The following is a 20,860-nucleotide window of genomic DNA, read 5'->3' on the forward strand; positions in this document are numbered from 1 at the left end:
CTCACGTGCTACATGAATCCTTCTGAAATGTTTTATGCCACACGAGGTACAGTTTATTCACATTTTAGATAGCTGTGTTGCCAGTCACTTGTTCTGCTCAACTACAATGTCCTTACACCCAGGTTTTTATTAAAAGTTTTTGTCATCCTTTGGAGCAGAATATTCTTTCCAATCGAATGCTTCTCATAAATAACAAAGTACGTGTCTCTGGATCAGACAGCAAATATAGGACTTAGTTTACGCTCAGAATGCGCCATTTTAAAGACCCCGCAACAAACACTCACAAGTTACGCCAGGCCTTCCTCAATGTGTTATTGTAGATGCAGCTCCCTTTACTCAAATTTTGTTATGTTTTTCAGCCCGTCAGACCGGGGCTCTCCATGTATTTTCCCATTCTTCGGAAGAGAATAATGATTCCAGTCATAGGGGGCTTACGTGTTTTCTAAGATGAAATACCAAACCGTGGGCCTTATTTAGAGTTTGGTGGGTGATATTCTTTGTCAAAACTAAATGGATATCCCATCTGCCGTATTACGAATCCCATTGGATATAAAACAGTTATATCATAGGCATGTACAAGCGCCACGTTTGTGGTGTAGCGCCCCGTCTGCCAAACTTTAAGTAAGGCCCAAAATGCCGTGACTGGCACCTGCTCAGTAAACCACCATAGATCTTCTCTCCTGTTCTGAAGGAGCGCTTTTGACCAGCTCAGAGGGTCTGGATTGCTCTCTCGCATGTTGCATCATTTTGCCGGTGAAAAAAAGAGCGGAATTCAAGGCCTTGTGTCTGACCTTCAAAGCACTTCAGGGGATAGGACCTGATTATTTGAAACAACACCTCATATGGGATATCCTGAGCAGAACACTTCGTTCTGCCACGAGCAAACTTCTTCAGGTATCTAAAATCAGAAGGGTGCGTTGGGGAGGAAGTAGAGGCATATTATCAAGGGGGTTTATCTCCGCTTTTTTTGCTTTAAAAGCCAAGAAAGCGGAGATAAAATTATCTCCCTATTACCTAGCTGTCGCTAACACCAGTTAGCGACAGCTAGTAGGAGATAGCGACCATCTTGGGCCCCACTTTGCATGTCAGTGATATTTATCACTAATGACATGCAAAGTGGGCGTGCCAAGATGTTAGCGACTGGAAACAGTCGCTAACATCGCTATCTCCTATTACCAACTTTTGGAGCTATTCGCGCTAAGCGCGAATATCTCCAAAAGCTAACACCTGCCCTGAGCAGTTCTGAGCCATGTTATCCAATGGGAGGTGGATAACATGGCTAAGAGCATTAGCTTGGTAATGCATGAATATCGCTGACTTTTCAGCGATATTCATGCATTGCGGCGATTTTTATCGCATTTGCGATAAACCTTGGTAATACCAAGGTTTATTTGCGGTAAACATCGCCGCAAGTCGGCGATAAATTTTTGTCTCTAACCAAGCAATAGCGATAATTATCGCTATTGCTTGGTAATATGCCCCGTGGTTTCTTTTTCCATACTGTCAAACTGTGGAATAGATTGCCGTTATCTATAAAGAACAGCACAACTCTTCTCTCTTTCAGGAAGGCGATAAAAACTTGGCTTTTTAGGCACTGATTCTCTCATTGGTATTTTCTCCTCCGCATTAGCGCCTAGACGCCCTTGGGCAATCAAGCGCGATATAAATCATAAATCAAATCAAATCAAATCAGTCAGCTGAACTACCTTAGGGTTACATTATGGAGATGGAGTTCATTTTACTCACATTTAAGTTATATATGCAGACATGTGCATTTAAGTTATATTTCCAGCCAGTACTTGAAAATCTCCTGACTCATGTTTAATGGTTTTGTTAATCTTAAGTGTCATGTCCTCGGCCCCCACAAAGTATACGAGATACAGGTAAGGATTTACGATCTCTATTGATTACTTCTTGTGGCGAGCTGCTCACGCACACGACTGCCCCTCTTCCTTGTCCCTCTACAATGCCCATCCCCACACCCCTGACCGGATGTGGTGTCCGGTTCCCCTCGTGTCTCCACTGTCCATTGCAGGGTCCTAGTGCCCTTCACCAGGTCACTGAATAACATATTTTTACCATTTTAGGGGGTTGGTTAGGTGGGTGGGGCTTACTTGCTACGTACATATTAATGCAGTGATTCATCAAATGAAGCCTGCGTAGTGAATGCCTGTGTCTTAGACAGCCAGCAAAGCCTGTCTGTTCACTACTAAAACAACTCACAAGGTGTGGTAGTCTCTCACACATGTCGCATCGGTCCTCCCGCAATTATTTATAGTTTATTTGCATTCCAGTTACTTGTGCTTTCTTAGTCTTACTGCCTGTTTCTTGGAAAGTGTTTCATTGTATTTGTCATTTTTGAGTGAAAATATCCCTTCCATTCAGTGGTGTTCATGTACTGCATAATTATAACTACAGTGAACACCCCCACTGTTGTGGTGCAGGCCACCAGCTCATACAATTGATTGATCATTCCCTTCCTGCTCAGTTGAATCCACTTTTTACACAATGCATTATGGTAACCAGAAAGAATCTTTAATATGCATTTAGTTATTTGAAACCATTTATGGACAAAATACTATAAAAATGTCAAAATAAACGTACAAACTTAAAATAACAAGTGTATGCGCATTCATCCAATAAATTGCCTTTTATAAAACATCAAAGCAATAATATAGTGCATTATACTAGAAACAAGCATCTACTTCTCATAATCCTGTTTCGTACCAACCACTGTTATATGTGACAAAAACGAAAAGTATATTCTAATCGCAGTGCTGGGATTTCAGGCTTATTTCCAAATGTGCGATTTTTCAAAAAACTGCCCCAAGAAAATGTCATACTTTGCAAAATGGTTTGTGTGTTCTCACCAGTGGATCACAGGGCTAGTACTACATCTCGCATTGCAATTGTAAAATAGGAGATATAGGAAATCTGGTTGTAACCTGTGGATTTTGTTTTTTGTTTTCCCTTATGCACCTCTGGGTTTTGGACCGCTGCTTTGGGACCTCTCGAGTGGATTCTCTTTCACAGGCGTTTGCGTTGTAACCTTCAGTGTACCGTTTAAAATAAGGTCCACCGCAGTGGAGTGCAGTGGAGTTGCAGTAAGAGACCCTATCCACAGGGCAGACATGGCCTACGGGTCTCAAATGGAGAATTTGGGGTCATTTGCCACTGATGTTTTGAGGTGCATTATTCTATGTCTCTACAAACTGGGCAGAGTGTAGCTCCTTCCACACTTGACTCTCAGGACAGTGACGGGGAGTGACCGCTAGCGCTTTCATTGTGGTGCACCTCGAGGTGTGTAGCGCTTTGGATATTTTACTTTCGTGCATTTGTTTACCCTGCAGCCATTTTGCATTGACCCCTTGGCCCGTCCCAGACCCTCCCTGCACCTAGATCCCGCCTCCCAGCTGACCCTCCCACCCACAGAGGTAGAGCCTGCGCTTGCCCTCGTGGAGAGCTGTGACCATCCTGCTCCACGCAGAAACGGTCGCTCCCCTCACCTCCCTCTCCTGGTAGTATTGTACAATTTACTGCTACTGCTAATCAACTTGCTGTACTGTCTGTATCATTTATTAGCATTGTGCAGCGCTCGTGACCCACGCGCTTGTATCATTTAATTAGCATTGTGCAGCGCTTGTATCATTTAATTAGCATTGTGCAGCGCTCGTGACCCGCGCGCTTGTATCATTTAATTAGCATTGTGCAGCGCTTGTATCATTTAATTAGCATTGTGCAGCGCTCGTGACCCACGCGCTTGTATCATTTAATTAGCATTGTGCAGCGCTCATGTTGTTGGACAACTGACTTTGGAAATAAATAGCTCTGTGTGCAGCGCTCGATAACGCTACTTGCCACACATTAATCACCGCTAGCGCTTTCATTGTGGTGCACCTCGAGGTGTGTAGCGCTTTGGATATTTTACTTTCGTGCATTTGTTTACCCTGCAGCCATTTTGCATTGACCCCTTGGCCCGTCCCAGACCCTCCCTGCACCTAGATCCCGCCTCCCAGCTGACCCTCCCACGCTCCGCCCCCTCCACTCTCCATTTGAAGTAGATGAACCAACGTTCAGCGTCCACGCGCTGCGGCCGCGCCGAAGGTGTGCCAAAGGTAAGCCCGTCTACGCCCGTCCGCGCCTGGACCGCGCCCAGCGCCAGACCCCCTGGTCCCCGCAAACCCCACCCCTCCCGCATCACATACAATGCAGCTACCCTCTCAGCCCTTAATCCCGGCCGATCACCAAACTGCTACCAAGCCGAACCTGGACGCACCCATGGACCATTCGCCTGCCTCTCCTGCAAGTACAACTGCATTAAGAAACCCACCACACCCTCAGATTCCAAACCGCGCTCCGACCCCAACCATCTGAAGTGCATCCTGCTCAACACTCGCTCGGTCCACAGTAACGCCATCGAACTATGGAACCTACTTGACACCACAGCGTCGGACATCGCCTTTCTCACAGAAACCTGGATGAACACATCCTCAGCACCCGACATCGCCATTGCCATTCCGGACGGCTACAAGATCATCCGAAAAGATCGCACCACCAAACAAACAGGAGGAGGCATCGCCATCGTCCACAAGAACACCATCTGCATCTCTACCAGCTCCGACGATAACCTCGCTACCGCCGAACACCTCCACTTCCAGATCCACACCGACCCGAAGTCCACACTCAGAGGAACCCTCATCTACAGACCACCAGGACCCCGCGCACAATTCTGCGAAGACATCACTGAATTCATCACCCCTCACGCCCTCCCCTCCGAGGACTACATCCTGCTAGGAGACATCAACTTCCACCTAGAAAAGAACAATGACAACAACACCACCACCCTCCTGGACAACTTCGCCAATCTCGGACTCAAACAACTTGTCAACACCCCCACTCACAACGCAGGGCACACGCTCGACCCAATCTTCACCTCCAGCAAGCATATCTCCTTCGACCACACCACAGCCCACCAATGGACGGACCACAGCTGCGTACACTTCAGCTACAAAAAGACTACAACCCACAACCTCCCTCAACCAATTCCGCGCAGAAACTGGAACAAAATTACAACCGACCAACTCTTCACATCACTGCAACAAAACCTCCCTGCAAAATCATCGGACCCAAACCTTGCAGCAACCAACCTCACTCAATGGATCACCCATAGCGCGGATGAATTAGCACCCTTGAAAAAACAGCAATCCAAACAAATCAACAATAAAGCCCCTTGGTTTAATGAGCACCTCAAAAACTCAAAAAAGACCTGCCGCACCCTTGAGAAAGCCTGGAAAAAAGACCGAACCTCAGACAACCAAGCAGCCTTCAAGAACGCCATCCGCAAACACCACCAACTGATCCGATCCACCAAGAAATCAGCACTCAAAGACCGACTCGACAACAACGCCCAAAACAGCAAGGAACTATTCAACATTGTCAAAGAATTCACCAACCCCCCCCGCCGGCACGAACGACATCACCCCCTCCCAAGACCTCTGCGACTCCTTAGCCTCATTCTTCCACAACAAAATCGCAGACATACATAACAGCTTCGCAAATGAGACCAGAATCCAAGCCCCACCACCCTCACCTGAACCGAAACACCCCTCTAACAACCTCTGCGCCTGGAACCCAATCACCACTGAAGAAACCATCCGTCTGATGAACTCCATCCACTCAGGATCACCAACGGACCCATGTCCCCACCACATTTTCAACAAAGCAGACTCCGTTATCGCACCCCATCTCCGAGATGTCATCAACTGCTCCCTAAACGCTGCCACCTTCCCAGAAAGCTGGAAACACGCCGAACTCAGCGCCCTCCTGAAGAAACCCACAGCAGACCCCACCGAACTCAAGAATTACCGACCCATCTCACTCCTTCCTTTCCCTGCCAAAGTCATCGAGAAAGCCATCAATAATCAGCTCGCCGCCTTCCTCGAATCCAATAAATCCCTCAACCCTTCACAATCCGGCTTCCGAGCCAAACACAGCACGGAGACCGCCCTCATCGCAGCAACGGACGATATTCGAACACTACTGGACAATGGAGAAACAACCGCACTCATCCTACTTGACCTCTCCGCAGCATTCGACACAGTCTGCCATACCACCCTTATCAAACGCCTTAGCAACGTCGGGATACAAGGTAAAGCACTAGACTGGATAATCTCGTTCCTCGCCGGAAGAATTCAGAGAGTCCGCTTTCCCCCTTTCAGATCAGAGGCCACCGAAGTCATCTGTGGTGTACCACAAGGATCCTCACTCAGCCCCACCCTCTTCAACGTATACATGAGTCCCCTCGCATCCATCGCACGCAAACACAACCTCAACATCATCTCCTACGCAGATGACACACAGCTCATCCTCTCCCTCACCAACGATCCCAGCTCCGCCAAAACCAACCTACACGAAGGAATGAAAGAAGTAGCCGAATGGATGAAAGACAGCCGCCTAAAACTAAACTCGGACAAAACTGAAGTCCTCATCTTAGGCTCATCCCCCTCCGCCTGGGACGATTCTTGGTGGCCACCGGCCCTGGGAAATGCACCCACACCTGCTGACCACGCACGCAACCTAGGCTTCATCCTAGACTCCTCCCTCTCAATGACCAGACAAGTCAACGCCGTCACCTCATCTTGCTTCAACATCCTACGCATGCTTAAAAAAATCTTCCGCTGGATCCCCACTGAAACAAGAAAAACGGTCACCCACGCACTGGTGACCAGCCGACTGGACTACGGAAACACACTCTATGCCGGAACCACCGCCAAACTCCAGAAAAAACTCCAACGCATCCAAAACGCCTCAGCCAGACTTATACTGGACCTCCCCCGCCGAGCTCACATCTCCGAGCACCTAAAAGACCTCCACTGGCTTCCCGTCAACAAGAGAATAACGTTCCGCCTCCTTACCCACGCACACAAAGCTCTCTACGACCTAGGACCCGACTGCCTCAACACACGCCTGTCCTTTTACACCCCCCCGCCAACTACGATCATCCACACAAGCCCTCGCCGCAATCCCACGCATCCATAAATCCACCATGGGTGGAAGATCCTTCTCCTACTTAGCGGCCAAAACCTGGAACTCTCTCCCCACCCATCTCCGCCTTACCCAGAACCACCTCACCTTCAGAAAAGAACTAAAAACTTGGATATTCGACAAATAAACTTCCCCTTCCCCAAGCGCCTTGAGACCCTCTGGGTATATAGGGCGCTATACAAATGCCAAACTTGAACTTGAACTTGAACTAGTCACCCAGTTCTAAGGAACGTGGGGTTAGGTGCCCAAGTTAGGCACTCCAACAGTCAATCAACAGACACAATGGGCCCAATTCACAAAGGTAAACTTAGACGTTTGCCTACGTTAGGAACTTTATGTCCGCACTCAGGCCGGAGATCCGGCCCGAGTGCAGACATAAAAGATACCACTCATAAATGCCCTTTGTGAATCCCCAAAGTCGTAAACTTAGACATTTGGTCTAAGTTTAGACCAAACGACTAAGTTTACATTTGTGAATATGGCCTAATAACTTTAATGTTCACCCGTGTTTGTCTTTTAAGAAGAATACTGTGCTTTCAGTCACACAGAAGTATCAAATAATCCGGTTTAGTAAACAGGTTACTAACCCACGGTACAATGCTCCTTTGTGGTGCTGCAACCACCAAAATTCGTTGCTAATTTCACCCGGGTATCACTTTTGCACCTGATCTCCCCTCTCTACTAGTCAGTTAAAAAGCATGAATCAGGTTGTGATACAGTCTCAAGGTTTCCCCATGAATCAAATGCGCACTCAGTTTATGTTTTTCTCAGTTCTTCCCCACGGTGGTGTTGTGGGTAGATAAAAGTCTTTTCCTCACTCCTTTAGAGTGATTTGGCTGCGCCGCCTCATTTGTGTAGGCGGGGCCACAATGAGCAAAGATAGGCCAAGATTAATGGATAGGCCAGGTTTGCTGCGCTTCTTGACTTATGTTCCTGCCTGGATTAGTCCTGCAGTGCAGTGGCCGTGGCACAGATGCAGTCTTAGTTGCTGCAGCTTCCTCGGGCCGGCATTAGCTTAAGGGCCCGATGGGCCAATCACAGTTGCAGCCCTGGAAAAGCCAATGAGAGAATCACCGCAGAGGCAGCCCTGACTGAGCCAATGGCAGTTGCAGACCTAATAGGTCCAATGCGATGATCATGGCAGATGCAGCCCCACCTGGCCGACGGCAGTGGCTGACGCAAATGGGCTGATTACAATTGCTACCCGAACCAGTGGTGAGAGACTAGAGAAAATCTCTGCAGCATTAGGTGCACTTAGCACCCTCTTAGTAAGATCTCTCTGGATGTCCCTTAGTCCCAGTCCCAGACTAATTTCCTCTGTTTTAAGGCATGCTTCTAGGCACTTTAGACAAATCCTTAGCTACTCCTGCTGAAAATGCAGACTTCAGGTGATATCCTCTCAATTCTGGTAGACTATCTGCCAGTCAGTCACCAGGCCAAGTTGCACAGCAGTCCTTCAAGCAATCTGTGGAGCAACCCCATTCCTGGTCATGAAGGAACTGGAACAAAGAGAGGTGGTTTGAGTCCCACTATTATGCACTATTTCTAGACGTAGGGTCTGGATCCGTTGTCTTTCACTACAGAACCAGTTTGGGTGGTTCTTTTTTCATGTGCCCTCAGCCACTCTCCAGATTCAGCCTTAGTGTAGTTTTGATGCTTCTCAAAGCAGGTAGCTCTGGGGTGTCTCTAAACTGGAGCATCCACAATGTCAGAATGAGGGGTTTATGCATCTGTCTGTCATCAGACCAACTGAGGCACAAATCATGGATAGACATAACAGCGGGCTAGAAATGCCCTCATCTCATACAACAAAAACTGAAGTCTCACTCCTATCCCCTATCATCAATCTAGTGGTAGTGCGAAAGAAGGCTAATCAGCAGCCCCTTGTTAACAGAGATCCTCATGAAATTTCTTAAGGCAACTCTGTCTCCATATTTCTTACAATGTTTGGATTGGCTCCCTGCAGCTGCAGTAATGCAGGCAATATGTTTCGAATAGCTTTGGCGCCGTTTGACGAATCTTCACAAAAGTTTCCAAAAAAAGAGTCATGGTAAGTCTCGTTGTGCATGGACAGTTTCAAGGTGATCTGTCAAATAGATGCTGAAAAAAGAGGGGGTCAAAAAAGTGTGTTTCCCATGTTAATGCCTATAGAAGCTTTGAACATGACCACTGCATGAACCACTGGACGGAATTACACCAAATTTGGCAGGAATTTAGATTTTGGTTCACAGATCATGCTTTCAGTTATCCAGTGTAAATCCATTCAGTAGCTGAGAAATTTAGGGAAATCAAAAATTAAGATATTTGCGATCGCAAGTAATTTGCCAATAATAATGAGATTGTGCAGAGAAACGCAGAGCACTGTTTGGCTGCCAACCCCGCCATAGCATAAAAGCATTATTTTGAACTCACTGTGATATTCGGGGAATATTTGCAAAAATCGCTGTGAATTAAAAAAAACAAGCAAGTGCTCTCGAGCTTGTTTCAATTGTAGCCTCCCCGTGGGCCAGATCCCGGGGGCATGCAGGGATTATTTAAAAAAATGGAGGGGGGTGAACAAGGGCCCCCTCCAAGGTCTTAAAAATGACCACCATCTCCCCTGAGCCTCAAATGAAGTGCTTGGAGGAGCTTTGTGGACCCTCCCCCCGAGGCCTATGGCTCACCACGTCCCCAGGGCATTGAAAAAATGGGGGCCACACAGACCCCCCAAGCCTGGGGGACCTCCACCTTCCTGGACATTTAGTTAAATTGAATGTGGGAACACGCAGACCCCCAGCACCCCAGGGACCACCACTTGTTTGGGGCTTTCGTTTTTTTAAAGAAGGAAGGGGGCTGCAACCCCCCTCCTGGCTGTTCTTGGCCCCGAGGACCACCACCTCCCCAGGGCGGCCAATGCAAAGAAATGAAGGGGGCGCTCAGTTCCCCTCCTGGAGCCACACATGACCCTGAGGACCACTACACCCCAGGGCCAGTTCTTGCTATGTCCCAGGGTGCCCACCCCCAGGACATAGCTGTTTGCTTTGACTTGGTGGGAGCTTTGACAGTTCCAAGTCTGAACAAACACTCCGCTTCCAGCAAGCAAGAGCTGACAAAATGCTCTCGCCTGCTGGAAGCGCAGGTTTCGTCTGTTTCCATGCCTGCTGTCAAGCGGGCCTGGGACTGGACAATAGGATTGCTTCTGCATGGGGCTGGAATCGATTACATATTGCTTCCGCTAGGCAGGAGCAAACACAGGTTTCCCTGCCCATGCTCGTGCAGGCAGGAAACCATTCTGGAAAATATGTCAAATGGTGGAAAAGTTATTTGCAGAAAAAAATGCATTTCCAATAGATACACTGACCTAACTATGAATACCCCGTAGCCCCAGCTAGATACCTGCATCCAGTGTGAGAGGGCATTGCTACAGCCCACAGGGAGGAGCTAAAAATGCATTAAGTCCTACACTGCAGGATTTCTGTAAGAGTTTTGTGGCCATGCCCCCTTTCTCTACCACTCTGCAAACAGGTCTCCTGGCACACTACTAGTTGGGTGGTGAAGTCCCCTTGGCTGAGGAGAGTCCCTGGGGGCCCAACAAGACCTCCTATTACGTCCAGTAAGTCCCACACAGCAGGATTGCTGAGAGGTCTTCGGAGGCCACTCTCCCTTTCTCCACCACTCTGCAAACGCACCTCCTTGTGCACTAGTCATTGGAGAATAAAGTCCTCTTATATGCTGAGGGTCCTTAGGGGCCAACAAGCCCTCCTGTTTCTTCCAGTAAGTCTGTGATTGCGGAGAGGACTTGGAGGCCACGCCCCCTTACTAAACCACTCTGCAAATGCGACTCATGGTGCACTGCTGTTTGGGGGATGAAGGTCCCTTTGATCCAGAGGGTCCTTGGGGGTCAACAAGCCCTCCTGTTACCTCCAGTAAGTCACACAGAGCGCAATTGCTGAGAGGTTTTCGGAGACCACGCCCTCTTTCTCCACCACGCTGCAAATGCGCCTCCTGGTGCACCTCTGGTTGGGTGATGACGTCCTCTTGGATGCTGAGGGTTCTTGGGGGCCTAGAAGCCCTCTTGTTACCTCCAGTAAGTCCGACACAACAGCATTCCTGAGAGCTGGTTAGAGGCCCCATCCCCAAACACCACTCTGTAAACACGACTAGCAGCTAAAAAACATAGAAATTCGCTTACAGAAACAAATGTTACAGGGACCTTATCGTTAGGAAATAGAATTTTACAGGTTGATTTAGTCAAAAATGACAAACCTTCCAAAAAATTGTTCCCACATCAGGTTCCCAATGGCAAGTTTCATGCAGATGAGTCAAGTGAGGGCCAGAAAAGGGATTCCAATTATTTGCTAATAAATTAGATGCAGTTTTACAGATGTGCATGATACTTGGTAGACACTTACCAAGTTCAGCTTACTTTTGATATTTCGTGAACATCTATCAATAGGGAACACTTAATGGGGTGGTCAAAAAAGCAGCATTTACCATTTTAACTCCCATATAGATTTATGCTATCTTCTGCAGGAAGAAACAGTGGATGGTTCTGCTGAAACCTTACATTGCTTCACATGGATTAGCTTGCCAACAGCCTGTTAGATACCTTGGTGATTCATGGCCCAGCGCCAAAGTTCTTAGCACATGCAATGCTCTATAGCCACTGTGTGCTACAACATATGGCTGAAGACCAGGTGCACCAAGGGTTGGCAGTATGCAACTACTTGGTCTTCAAGGACTAGGTCAGGTCTTGCAGGAATTTCTCCTATGCACCACCTTCAGCCCCACAAGGTCGCAAAGGGCCTGGTGAACCACCACTGTGAATGGGCCTTTTACCTTAACCCACCCCTTTACATTTGCCACCTTATAAGATCTTTTGAAAATGTGAGATCTCTGCTCTGGGCTTAATTTACCAACAGGATTTTAAATACCATGCATATGCATTAATAAGTGCCACTGTTGTTAGCAAATGAACACTTTATTCCCCCCCTCATCTTTAACCGTGCCCACTCTATGTTGCTTGGTATACAACTCAATATATTAGGAGTAACCTGAACATGGTAAAACCTGCGAAATGTCATTCAAATTCAAGTATGCAGCTCCAAAGATATTAGAAAAATCAAAGATGTTTTGACCCTCTTTAACTTAACTCTCTTTGTGAGATGTACTAGAAACCTGAGATTCATTCACTGGGTTTGCTAACAGCCTGTCAAATACAATGCAGATTCATTAACCAGCACTAAGGTTAATAGCAAATACACACTTTTTTTTAACCTACCCAAATTTAACTCTGCCTTTGCCTTGATGGATTAGAATAAAGTTCAATATTTCAAGAATAAGCTGAGACATTTTCTGCAGATGTGTGATAAGTGTGATAAATTACCAACATCAGTAGCGTAGCACAGATATTTTCATCCTAATTTAAATTTACTCCCCCTTGATTGTTCTGCTTGATGTGACATACCAACAGAAAAGTAAACATGATAAAGGTTCACAGAATTTCATGCAGATATGTGAACTTGTATCACTGCTACTAGTAAATGAACAATTTCTGACCCCTCCCCCACCTTTTAACTGTGCCCCCCTTAATAGATCAGCACAAATTTGAACATTCTTAGAGTGACCTGAACATGCTAAATGTCTGACAGATGCCCTTAATGTTGAGACAGAGAATTTATTCTAGAGGAAAAGTGTATACCTTTGCATAGTCTAGCAAAAATACGAGGGCTGCAATGTGCCCCTGTATCCCGGGAAACACCATCTTGGAATGGAATCCTAGTAAATTAGGCATTAACGAAAGTGGTTCGTTCATGCCGACTTTACCAGGCATGAACAAGATTATGCAAAGGTATACACTTTTCCTCTAGAATAAATTCTTTGACTCAACAGTAAGAGCGTACTTCAGCCCATTGATACTGAAGAACTTCTCTACCTCATAGCTTTTATTTAAAGTGTCACTATTGAAACCAGTTACAGAGGGTCTTCGTTTTCTTGTGTTCTTCGAAGAGGGAACTCAAATTGAACACATTAGATGGTTTCCTGACTTTTCATTGAAACTTTTCAGCCCAATCATTTTGGGTGCTTCGTCTTAATTTGGAGCATTGATATTTCAGATCAAACCTTGAGGAAGTTACAGAAAGTAACAAAACACGTGTTGGCTGCCATCATCTGCCATCACCAAGGAGGCTCAAAGAACAGGACCTCCACTTGCAAACTGTACTTTTGTTGTTCATAGACATGATCTTTTGTTTCTAGTGAAACACAGTGTTCTTGGTCACTTGACAATAAAACAGATCTGTTTTGAATTGATGCTTTCAGACTAGTGCTTCCTGTGAGTAGTCATATAAAGTATTAGATCTATCTTTTAGGCTTACGGCCACTGAAAATATAAAGTGCGACTTTGAGAGTGCCAAGGTACAATATTTTCTGTTTATTAGTACAATATGGGGGTTGAGCTGATCTTCCGTTAGGTGACATCCTGGGTAGTGGGGTGTTATATTCGTTACCTTGAGGGGCACCATTACTGTCGAATTATTACTATCACCCATTATCATATTTATTATCATTAGGATTGATGTGCTACTGCTTTGTCCACAACTACCATGTACATTTATTGTAATATTAGCTGACATGTTTGTTTAATCCTACCCTCAATATGGAAAACAGTAATATATTTTAGAACACTAGTATTAGTGGCGAACCCCGTTCCTCGGAAATATAGAGAGCTGTTCTACATCTCAGCGGGCACAGCTCTATCCTCTCAGGACCTTTGCTTTGCGTTTATGTCTTTGCTCTGTGTGTTTTTAAAACAACAAGTCCCAGGTTATATGATTAAAAAGTGTGTGTATAAAAACAGCAGCTGGATTCCTCTATTATGTCTAGGTGTTAATGCTCCCACTAAGTCATAGGATCTGCACGTTTGTTGGACAACATAAACTTTGGATGAGGTGACTAGACTGATTCCAAGCACCCCTCACAGGATATGTTTGCCTAGAGACCAGCTAGCTCACAGTGACGCCATAAGCCCCCCTAACCCTACCAGGGAACAAATGGTTTCTGGCAACCATTGAACATGACAACCTGACCCATCAGGAAACTTGGAAACAGATCAGGACCTCTTGCTCAGTCACTCATGCTCTTTTGTTCTCAGAGAAATATACAGGGAATACATACTGGGAATAAATATATTTATTGAACCAACGTTATTCTTGTATAAAATACATGTGCTGTGATAATCAGCAGACAGAGGCAGATGAAAGTGATTACAAGCACCAAAAGAGTAAATAGGACAGTTCTACCATGATGCTAAAACAGTGTATGTAAGCAGGCATATAAAGCAAGGTAGTAATCAGGTGTATTCCTACTATGCAAACCCTACTCTGTGGGTGCCTAGAGTGTGTGCAGGTGTAAAGCCAAGAAGCCCCCTAAGGTTTTATCCATCTCCATTACCTGGCGGCAGAGAATGTAGGACCCCATCTTGGTCACAAACTGGACACCTCTTACAGAGATGTCAGACCCCTGTGTAGTGAAGTCTCAGCATGCAGGGACCCTCAGTGTCAGCTGAAGGGCCTCCACTGCTAAATCTATTGAGTTGCTGATTATTTATAATAAAATGCATCCTAGAAATGTACGTATAGATTATCAATGTTAATTATCTGTAGATAGCACTGTCGCCCATGGATTAAGATAGAACAACATGTGTACATTCAAGCGTTAAGGCCTAGTACTTGGTGGTTGAGGCATCATGATAGTGTTATGTGAAGTCAGATGTGTAAACAGAAGTAGTTTCAGAGAAACTAAACCAATATTGTCATGCACACGAATATGCGCAAAAGGTCACAGCAGTAATGTTATTTAGCAAATGATGACAATGTGAGACATGAGTAGCTTAGCTACATGGGCCTAACCCGGGCACATAACACCTACTCCTCATAACAAAGGTCAATATATATTTAAAAGCCAGCAGGCCATAATGAAACTCAAACTAAAAAGGTCTAAAGCCACTTTTAAAATCATCTAAAAGCAAGCTTCCCTTAAAAAATTTCAAAAAATCCTTTAAAAGTCATTATATTGTTTAAAATCAAGGCACTCAGAAATCCATGGTCCCTTGAAAAAGTAAATAAAAAATTGTTTTGATTAATTTTGTTTGAAAAATAGGCCAAATCATTCCCACCACATGGAAAAGCCAATTGTTCATGTGCTCTGAGTTATAGTCGCAACATTTCTGTCGCTGGCAACCGCAGACGACGTTCCCAGAAGTGCCCCATGAGCACGTTTATGGAGCACAGGTGATTCCATCCAGTTCCTACAGTAGCCACTGAGGGAGGGACTGCATCCTGTAGGTGTTCTGCAGTATGCATTTCACTAGGAGCCAAGGCATCCCAGGGAGGCTCGAAGAATGCATTTATCAGCAATGGAATATGCTGGGGACAACAATACCCATTTAAGGGGTCCATCAGTACTTCCATGTACAGTGGTGCAACTGATTGTGATCCTAGACATAAATTCAATATGCATTCATGGCTGCAAAGCAGGCAACGGAATACATGTTGTACGCAGTGAAACCAAACAAGCCTGAAAGACCAGAACCAGTGCTCATTCAGTTGTTGAAGCCAAGGTGTGCTGAAGGAGTGTATCATGCATTCACAGCATCGCAGCACGGCCAGTGCTGTCTCCATTCTGGGTTGAACTGGGACATCTATTGCAGAGCAGAACATTTTTAATCAGAATTCCTGCTAGAAGTAGTAGGACAAGTGGGAGATCTCCAAAAACGCTTCCCAACATGGAGTATATGAAAGATGATGTAACTTCGAAAATCGTCTGAAAGGTGCTCACCAGTCCAGAGGCAATACATTTAAAATAGTGCGCTATTCCCTTCATATCAGACATAATAAAGATATGTTGGACCTGTTCCACAAAATGCAGTGGGACGTTAGCATGAAATAACATCTGTATCTCGGACGAGGAATTTGCACCCCGGAAACAAAATGTCTCTCTTGCTTATGCTAAGGCCACATCTTTTTGAGAAAGCATGGCTTTCAGTTTGCTCAGAGAATCAAAGCGTACATTGGAAACATTTATTGAAAGCTATAGCGTTGCCTCCATAATCTCTGCGGGCAGGTGAAAACAGTACTTGTGTGCAACAAGTCACTATGAAATTAACTGTTACCAGCTAAGCGATGCCTGGTTCCATTCCGCAGCAACCTTGATCATTCAGCATCACATAGCTCCCATTAGAGAGCAGCTTGAAAACCAGATGAATCACAGCAGCCGGAGAACCCGTCAGATAACAGGACAAGTTTGCAACTAAAGCATTGCATGCCCCTTGAAGGGAAATGTCCTTGCATACCATGGACCCACTCAAAGCATTCTCACATTCGGAACCACTAAGGAAAATGTCTGTGTCCCCATTCCTGCATCTAAACCTGAATGATAATTCCCAATATTCACACACATAACCTTCCCTTAGCACTTAATATTTGCCACTTTGGTGGTATTGTAGTCAATATTAGAACTGGTAAGTCGTGACTGCTAAGGTGATGTAACATGGATTATCCAGTCGGCAGATGGTGTCTCAGCCACAGGGAAAGATAATTGGTCTAATTTTCCAATGTGCAACATGGTATATTTCGCATCACTTCATGCCCTCAATATCTGTCTTTCAGTCAGTTAGTATGCAGAAAACAGATTTGTGCTCTTGCCATAATGCCACTGCACATGGCCATAACATAATGTTTGAAGTGTCAGCTTAATAATACATTGGACTGTAGTTGTGAATGTCCCTGATTTAAGACAGCCATATTGTGTTGTATTATGTCAATTGCAAAAGATACAATGTTGCCCAGTGAATCTATCCTGGATGTTAATGTGGTCATACCATTGTCAACCACAGCCTTTTCTAAATTAATCCTATCAATCTCGTACTGTGTCTCAGCAGCTTCCTGTTGGGAAACTTTGCACAGATTGTTGCCTAATGCGTACGGGAAGTGCTTTTGACGTCATTTCCAGTGACCTAATAAACATCCCTGAAATCCATTTAACCAGAAAGAATGGACACGTGTTGTTTCACCTGAAAAAATGTTGAGGTTTTTAGCCAATCAAGGCAAAACTTCCTAACACTATATGATGTCACCACCTCAAGTATTCTGATTGTACATATCGCTGGTCAGGCTAATTTATTTAAAACCCTTTGGCATTACCCACAAATTTAGACTGACACCCATTAGTGTCCATGGGCCAAAGCAAGAACCTCTCCCAATTGTAAGAACCATTTCGTATCATGGTATCTACTGTATACTCACTGTGTTGTTTGAAAGGCTTCCAGTTCTCAAAGCGTGCAAATGTGGGAATACGAGGTGTGTTCAAATCCTTCATCTTTGCTATTCCAAGACAGGAAGTTTGTTGCACTGTTCTATTCAGGAAAATTATTTGATGTGGTATGAGGCATGCTCTAAACCAGGGGTCTCCAACCAGTCGATCGCGAGCTACTGGTAGCTCGTTGACACCCTGTCAGTAGCTCGCGACCTGACTTTCAATTTAGTATCCTATCGTCGTTGTTATGTTTATATTTTAGGCTTTTTCAGCCCCCTTAATTGTGTCCTCCGTCAAAGGAACCTGCTGCTCCTGCTGGCTAACGGAGCCTGTCTAGGGCGGGGTTAAGTGGCTGGCGCAGGCCCGGCATGAGCAGTGTCAGCCATCCCACAAGTACTACGAGGCCTGCCTTATGCTTCCTGCATCGTGATTTGACCGAACCTGACTTTGAGGCGTGAACGGGAGCCTTGCAGGCACAATTGTCTCTGCATACCGCAGCGTGGGAGCTGCAGCACTTCCCACATTAGGAGCAATGGACCTGCATCAGGTCTGTGGACAAGAGAACGTTTTATATTTGAAAGCATGTGCAACGCTTTGATTGTATTTTGGGCTTTTCCCGCCCTCTTAAATATGACCGCCGTCACAGAAACCTACTGCTCCTGCTGGCTAATGGAGCCTATCTGGGGCGGGGTTAAGTGGCTGATGCAGGCCCAGCATGAGCAGTGTCCGCCAGCCCACGAGAACCACGAGGCCTGCCTTATGCTGCCTGCATCGTGCTTTGACCCTACTTCGACTTGGAGGCGGGAACGGGAGCATTGCAGGCACAATTGTCTCTGCATACAGCAGCGTGGGAGCTGCATCACTTCACACATTAGGAACAATTGGACCTGCATCAGGTCAGTGAACAAGAGAAACTTTTTTTTTCAAATGAGTGTGTGAATTGCTTTTTTCTGGCATTTGAAACATGAGCCGTTTCCAATACTCAGAAATCTTGTATGCCAAAAAAAACACTTGAGATGGGCTTATATGATACCATTTTTCTGGGTAGAATAGATGCGCATTGAATTTAATCAATAACTTTAGTTTCAAATCACTAAATATCGTTTGTCAACTTCTAAATGCGTTTGGAGACAAATCTTTCAATACCAGCAACTGCATCTGCTACTGCATATAATCTGTCCTAGATGGAGCAGTCTGTGCTCGACATCTTTCCAAACGTGGCGATGACTAAGATTACATCATTATGTCGAGTAATTGGGAAGTTTCTTTTTTGATAGCCATTACTGCTCATGTGTGGAGTAGTCCTTGGATAATGGCTATTCTTTGTCTGGTTTAAAATGCGATTTGCATTGTAATGCAGGTGTGGGTGTATAATGCAATGGAAAGCTTACAATTGATATATTATTATTTTTTAATCTATTTGAAACACTGTTTTGATTTCATTACTACAATTAAGCACCATTTCATAGGCAGCCTTTAATTTTAAAGAAAAAGTGTACCTTGCACATTGTTGCTGGCCACAAACCGGAACCAGGACCATAATTGTACGTGTCTATTCACTAAATGTTAATGAAATTATGGGAGAAATGTAAAATTAGGTTCCTGATCCAGTTTGGGCTCATGAAGAGCTTCCAAGTTCAAGAAGTACTTTATTTAAAAAAAAATCCATGTAAAATGGTGCCTTAAGTTAATGACAAAGGGAGAAAAATTAAATGAAGTGTTAATTTTTTGACACAATGAGCATAAAAGGCTTGACACTTCACTTTAAATTGATCCCATTTAAACAAGTAGCTCACCCCGGCAGAGGCCATATTTTTCTGTTGTAAATGAGGCCAATAAATAACATGGAAAGCTGAGCATGGGCCAAGTGAAGGACCTGTGGCCCATACATTCCATGAGCGAAGACTTGCAAATAATGTAAATAGTGACATAAAAGTTGTACAAAAATATGATGGAGTCTTTTTAAAAATGACTGCGTTTATTATTCCTACTTGCAGGAGCATTTCACGTGAACATTAGATCATATCACTACATTGAGAGGCATTATTAGAAGTAATAGCTTTTGAGCATGAAATGATGTACTCCCACCATCCTTGATGACAATGCTATCTTAATAATAACTAAGTGACAATTCATGTGCACCATACTTGTGGCGTAAGTAATTAATTATTACATGGAGCAAATGCATAGTCTGGTTTGGGACATTTTTGTACAGCGCACACCCTGAACTCAGGCATTTAAAGGTCCGAGCTTGTGAGAATTTAGAACAGGGCATTATGTAATAAAATCATTGTATTGCAGCATTTATATCGTCATATGCTTACTACCCTTATGTAGGGGACTGGAGCTCTTACCTACATAATCCATGTAGGTAGGCTGTGTGGTTAGAAAGGTGTTATTTTTTTAATTTGTGATTCTATGTGGTAAGTGTTTCCATGTTTTGCTTGATGACTACCGAGGTGCAGTTTTCAGAGTTATGGAACATAATAGTTTGGTGGTTGAGAAGGTGTGAGAGGCAGATGTGAAGTTCATGGTTTTTAGTACGCTGGCAGCTGTGAACAGCACTGCAGGTCTGTTTGGTTTCTTATGATTGTAGTCTTCTTCGCTGGTTACAGCAGAGGTCAGGTGCACACAATGTGTTGAAGAGGAAAACCCGGACTAATATAAGCTCTCTGGTTTCATATTGTGCATTGCAGACACTAATAAGTATCTCTTCATCCCTAGTTAGTGAAGCTGGGTGTGTGGGGGACTTTAGAAATAATCTGCACATTACTCGGCCTTTAGTAGCTCACGATGATTTTCAAGGATCAAAAGTAGCTCTCGCTACAGAAAAGGTTGGAGACCCCTGCTCTAAACAATGCCTCAGTTCTCTGAACTTGCCAGTCTTATGTTCCCCAGACAGATTGTGTGTTTATGGTGTCTTTCCAAAAGTCAATACCCTGTACAGACAGCTGGAAAAGAAAGGAAGCAGATGATATCAGCTTGGTGTTTGTTAGCATATTTTTCTTTGCAAGTGCAGGTGCAAGCCTACAATAGAAAGAGGCTGGGTCTGATGTGTCAAAACCAGAAAAATAAGCAAACTTTTGTGCAAATATTTTTGAACTACCTTTCGGCAGTGTTCCATTGAGTGCAATTATAAACAGCTTGTGAGATACTAGCTTTGTGCAAAAAATGGTGACCATAATGTTAATAACAGGACATATCACCATAATTAGATGTACCATCGTACAATTCATCAGAAGAAAATGCAGCTGATTGTTCTAAATCTGCAAGCACATTGTGCACTGTCTCAAGGTCCCAACCATCAGAGAAAGTACTAGAGAAGTGTGGCTCACGGGTTAGAGGAGGCAGACCTGGAAGCAGAGGTCAGCCCGGGACCAGGGTTCAATTCCCGGCTCGGTGGGTTCTTGAGTCCAAAATGTCCACGGACTTGACAATTCTCGCTCCGGTGCCTACTCGATTCACGGGCTCACACTCTGCGACTCTGGGCAATAGCTTGCTTAATCTCCACAACGGCCCCTTG

At 44.9% G+C, this 20,860-nt stretch overlaps 1 protein-coding gene across 2 annotated transcripts in view; it reads left to right on the forward strand.

The window, feature by feature from the left end:
• Positions 1–20,860, forward strand: part of LOC147727410 (prostaglandin reductase 1-like) — a 437,573-nt gene that overhangs the window by 117,116 nt on the left and 299,597 nt on the right. The window lies entirely within an intron of this gene.

The sequence above is a fragment of the Lissotriton vulgaris genome, chromosome 3_1 (genome assembly GCF_964263255.1).
Source record: "Lissotriton vulgaris chromosome 3_1, aLisVul1.2, whole genome shotgun sequence".
Classification (NCBI taxonomy): Eukaryota; Metazoa; Chordata; class Amphibia; order Caudata; family Salamandridae; genus Lissotriton; species Lissotriton vulgaris.